Source organism: Platichthys flesus, chromosome 10, assembly GCF_949316205.1.
Source record: "Platichthys flesus chromosome 10, fPlaFle2.1, whole genome shotgun sequence".
Lineage (NCBI taxonomy): Eukaryota > Metazoa > Chordata > Actinopteri > Pleuronectiformes > Pleuronectidae > Platichthys > Platichthys flesus.
This window is the reverse complement of record NC_084954.1, coordinates 9,438,872-9,443,638: the sequence shown is the minus strand read 5'-3', so window position 1 is coordinate 9,443,638 and position 4,767 is coordinate 9,438,872. Positions and strand designations below refer to the sequence as shown.

General features: G+C 38.2%; 1 protein-coding gene across 2 annotated transcripts in view; it reads left to right on the top strand.

The window, feature by feature from the left end:
* The window catches only part of vgll2b (vestigial-like family member 2b), a 5,460-nt gene extending 5,308 nt beyond the window's left edge, over window positions 1-152 (top strand). For both annotated transcript variants that reach the window (XM_062397998.1, XM_062397996.1), the window contains one exon: window positions 1-152. This exon is cut by the window's left edge and continues 1,071 nt beyond it. The gene's annotated coding sequence lies outside the window, so the exon portion shown is untranslated.
* Window positions 153-4,767: the final 4,615 nt, after the last annotated feature.

Here is a 4,767-nt window from a genome sequence, read left to right as displayed (position 1 = left end):
TGTCGTTCCACTTTGGTTCTTGATCTCTCTGTCATTCTTAGATGTTTTGAATGTGGAATTTCTAAACATTTCTGGGATGTTTTTCTCGTGTGTCATTTCTCATTTTTTTGTGTCGGGAGAGGATCGTGATGTGAATAAATATTTTTATGGTACATTGTCGCATCTCCTAACTATTTCCCTGCATGATATTATAAGTAGTATCAGAGCTGGTGCTAATTGAAAGAGCACTGTGGGTGTCGCTGGGCAGACCGGACCCGGGCCTCCTTGTTACACAGCGACTCGCAGAAGTTGCAGATATTTTAGCCGCTGTGTGAATCCTCGAAGCAGCCAGATGTGATCAAGGATACGCTGAGCGACTGCCCTCATTCAAAAGGCCTTCCATTTGAATTCCTGCTTGCATTCACACTTTGTCACCTATAAAGTGGGAACGAGTGCTGAATGCCAGCAATGTGCAACCAGAGAAGCAGCCAGCCATCCCAGCTATGCACCAAATGTTGCTGTGTTATTGATCTGATAATAAGATTATGCACTGAGGTATGCCGGCCTGAGCCACTGTCACAATTTAGTGGCTGCTATGTGCGACCCCCGCTAGAGAGCAGCCAACTATGTGATTGACTCTAAGCTGAGGAAACATGAAGAGTAATGAAATTAGAAGAGTTTACCGGGGATAGCGTTCCTCCCAGTTTCCCATGCCAAGCATCTTAGTGCCTTTTTCACACTGGATCCTCCAGGATCGACTCCATAGTTAGGATGCACCTGCAGCTATTGTCAGATTATGTTACTTAGCTGTCAATGGCCCCGGCATAGCAATTACTGCATTGACCAAGACAGTGACAGTTGGTGTTGAGGAAATTACAATGATGTTGGATATTACAGAGATATGAGTGGAATGATTCTGCTTCATGAATCAATTTGTGGAGGAAATTCTGTAGCTTTATTTGATTACTGGCACACAATTTAATATGAGTTGACCAATAAACAGAAATACTTCATAAGCAGGAAAATGCTGCCCTCTCCTGGTGTGTTTGTAACACTGCAAAAAATGAAAAAAAGTTACTTCATGGTGAGGGGGTGCCAAGGAAGACTTCAACAGTAGTTTTTTTCTAACGTTCCAGTTTTATCTTTGAAGTGCGCTGATGTGCGTGTTGTGATTTATTTGATGGAAAGGTCGGACCAAGAATGTGATCTGGTGTTAATTCTGAAAAACAAGTGGAAAATAAATCTTTTTTTTTCTTTCTTACTTTATGCAGTAATTGCCTTACAAGTATTCAGACTTTAAGTTTCAATCGTTCATGCACCATTTTGCTTTAAATATTTTTGCAGGCTCCAAATTGAATTATATATATAACAAAGAAAACATATGGTCATATTTTCATCCTACGTCTCAAAAATATATATATATAAATATATATATATAAATATATATGCTGAATGTATTCAGGGGTCCCTTGTTGAACAGCTCGAGTCTTTTGGTTTTTATTTGCAAATCTGAAAGTTATACAGCAAATCTAAACAATGTTAAAACCAAATTTCGTTGAGTCATTATGGTCTGAGGTCACGTCAAAAGCCTTGTGACAGTCTCACAGATGACAAATCCATCTTCTTATTATTCATTTTAGGAAATAAAAATATCTAGCCAAAATGAAACTGAAATTAGAAGATTCCTATCGAGAAATTTAGAATCGCTGAGGGGGGGGGGGGTATACTGGGTTATCCAGCCTCTTTTGGGGTTCCTGGTAACTTCCTGTAACGATTAGGGGATGTTCATTTGGAAAATCTAAGATCCTCTCAGGTTTCCTGGTAACTTCCCGTAATTATCTGGGGGGTTTATTATCTTTGTGTGAAAGAAGTTTGCGGCTTATTGGACAATGCACAGAGGAGCTAAAAATAACTTCATTTTGAAACTGATCATTAGGTGGTGCTATTACCATCAATAAATACAGACTAATAGATCTGTTCATCAATTTTTTTTATATGGATAACTTTTAATCAGAGTCTCGAACATTAAAGATAGATAGATAGATAGATAGATAGATTACTTTGTTCATCTCCGAAGGGAAATTAAGTCGTCATAGCAGCCGGTACATTTGAATCCAATAAAATACAATACAATTGAATAAAATAAAATATAAAATATAAAATATAAAATATAAAATATAAAATATAAAATATAAAATATAAAATATAAAATATAAAATATAAAATATAAAATATTGCGGTAGAAACAATAAAAACAGAAACACAAGATAAATGGGTAGATAAGGTGCAGTGGCAGATGATGGTAAGTACTGATGATATGATAATATGATAATGTTGTTGTTAGACAGTATATAAAAATAGTAAAAGCAGTAAATAAGCAAAATGAAATGTTTGGCCTCACTTGGTTTTGAACCCATGACCTCGCAGCATCTTAAACCACTGAGCTAAACACTTTGTTGAAACAACTGTGAAAGTTGTTGATTTAAAGAGTTCAAAAGCCCCCCCCTGGCCCCCCCTCTCTCCACCTGTGTACGGGAATGGGCAGATGTGAGCTCTGGCACCGTCCCTGAACAAATGGCTGTGGTTCAAACTCGAATGACACAACAGGAATGTTATCTAATATTTAATAAAAGTGCCAATTTTTGATACCGTAAGTTCCACACTTTGTTGATAACACTACTATAATTTTACTCGAGTAGGATTCAGAATTTTTGGACTCTTACTTGTGATATGTATGCATTTCTTATGTGTTTTTGTGATATTGGTTCTTCTGTCATGGCCCCTGCCTCACCTGCCTTCTAGTTTCTCTCTTTCTCTCTCTCTCTCTCTCTCTCTCTCGCTTGTGTGTGCAGGTGGCGTCGCTAATTGCAGATGAGGTCCTGGTGTGCTGGAGTTGGGGTCTTGGTTAACCAGCTATAAGCTCCACTCCTGCTCTCAGTCTGCACCGGACTATAGGCTACGTCAAGTTAGTTGTCGCAGGCTAGATACAGTAAAGAATTAAGATTTCCGTAAGGTCCTCTTCGTTCCCGTGCTGACTTTCTCTGTCTCCCCGCCCAGGACCAGCAGCTGGATTATTGTCCCGACTCCAGCGTCTGTCTATCTGCCTATCTGCCTATAATAAACTATATTTAACTCGACTTCCGCCTCAGCCTCTGTCTCTCCCTCTGTGTCCGAAGCTTGGCCTTAACATCTTCAACTTAAAGGATACAGGTACTTATTCAACTCTTGTTAAACTGCTTGAGTCTTTTGCTTTTTATTTGCAAATCTGAAAGTTATACAGCATTCAAATAATTATAAACAGATATGATACATGAATATGTTTTGTGTCTATTGCTTTTAAATGCAACCAAACTATTATGTGTTCTTTTCAAATAGGGCAGAACCAGAGTCTGTGCACACACAGAGTAAGTTTACACTGAACTCTTGTTCTGCAGGAGACTAACATACAGGCAAGAGCATGAGATGAGTGGTAAATGAGTTCAATGAGATCTTTAAACTTGAGTCGTTGAGTCATTATGGTCTGAGGTCACGTCAAAAGCCTTGTCACAGTCTCACAGACGACAAATCCATCCTCTTATTGCCTTCATTTTAGGAAATGAAAATATCTAAACAATCTTTCAAGCCAAAATGAAACTGAAATTAGAAGATTCCTATCGAGAAATTTAGAATCGCTGGGGGGGGGGGTATACTGGGTTATCCAGCCTCTTTTGGGGTTCCTGGTAACTTCCTGTAACGATTAGGGGATGTTCATTTGGAAAATCTAAGATCCTCTCAGGTTTCCTGGTAACTTCCTGTAATTATTTGGGGGGTTTATTATGTTTGTGTGAAAGAAGTTTGCGGCTGAATGGACAGTGCACAGAGGAGCTAAAAATAACTTCATTTTGAAACTGATCATTAGGTGGTGCTATTACCATCAATAAATACAGACTAATAGATCTGTTCATCAAATTTTTTTGTATGGATAACTTTTAATCAGAAAGTCTCGAACATTAAAAGCAGTAAATAAGCAAAATGAAATGTTTGGCCTTGCTTGGTTTTGAACCCATGACCTCGCAGCATGTTAAACCACTGAGCTAAACACTTTGTTGAAACAACTGTGAAAGTTGTTGATTTAAAGAGTTCAAAAGCCCCCCCCCTGGCCCCCGCTCTTTCCACCTGTGTACGGGAAGGGGCAGATGTGAGCTCTGGCACCGTCCCTGAACAAATGGCTGTGGTTCAAAATCAAACGACACAACAGGAATGTTATCTAATATTTAATAAAAGTGCCAATTTTTGATACCGTAAGTTCCACACTTTGTTGATAACACTACTATAATTTTACTCGAGTAGGATTCAGAATTTTTGGACTCTTACTTGTGATATGTATGCATTTCTTATGTGTTTTTGTGATATTGGTTCTTCAACTTAAAGGATGCAAGTACTTATTCAACTCTTGTTGAAGTGCTTGAGTCTTTTTCTTTTTCTTTGCAAATCTTAATAAACAGATATGATACATCAATTTGTTTTGTGTCTTTTGCTTTTAAATGCAACCATACTATTATGTGTTCTTTTCAAATAGGGCAGAACCAGAGTCTGTGCACACACAGAGTAAGTTTACACTGAACTCTTTATCTGCAGGAGACTAACAAACATGCAAGAGCATGAGATGAGTGGTAAATGAGTTCAATGAGCTCTTTAAACTTGAGTCGTTGAGTCATTATGGTCTGAGGTCACGTCAAAAGCCTTGTGACAGTCTCACAGACGACAAATCAATCCTCTTATTGACTTCAATTTCCTATGATTTGATAG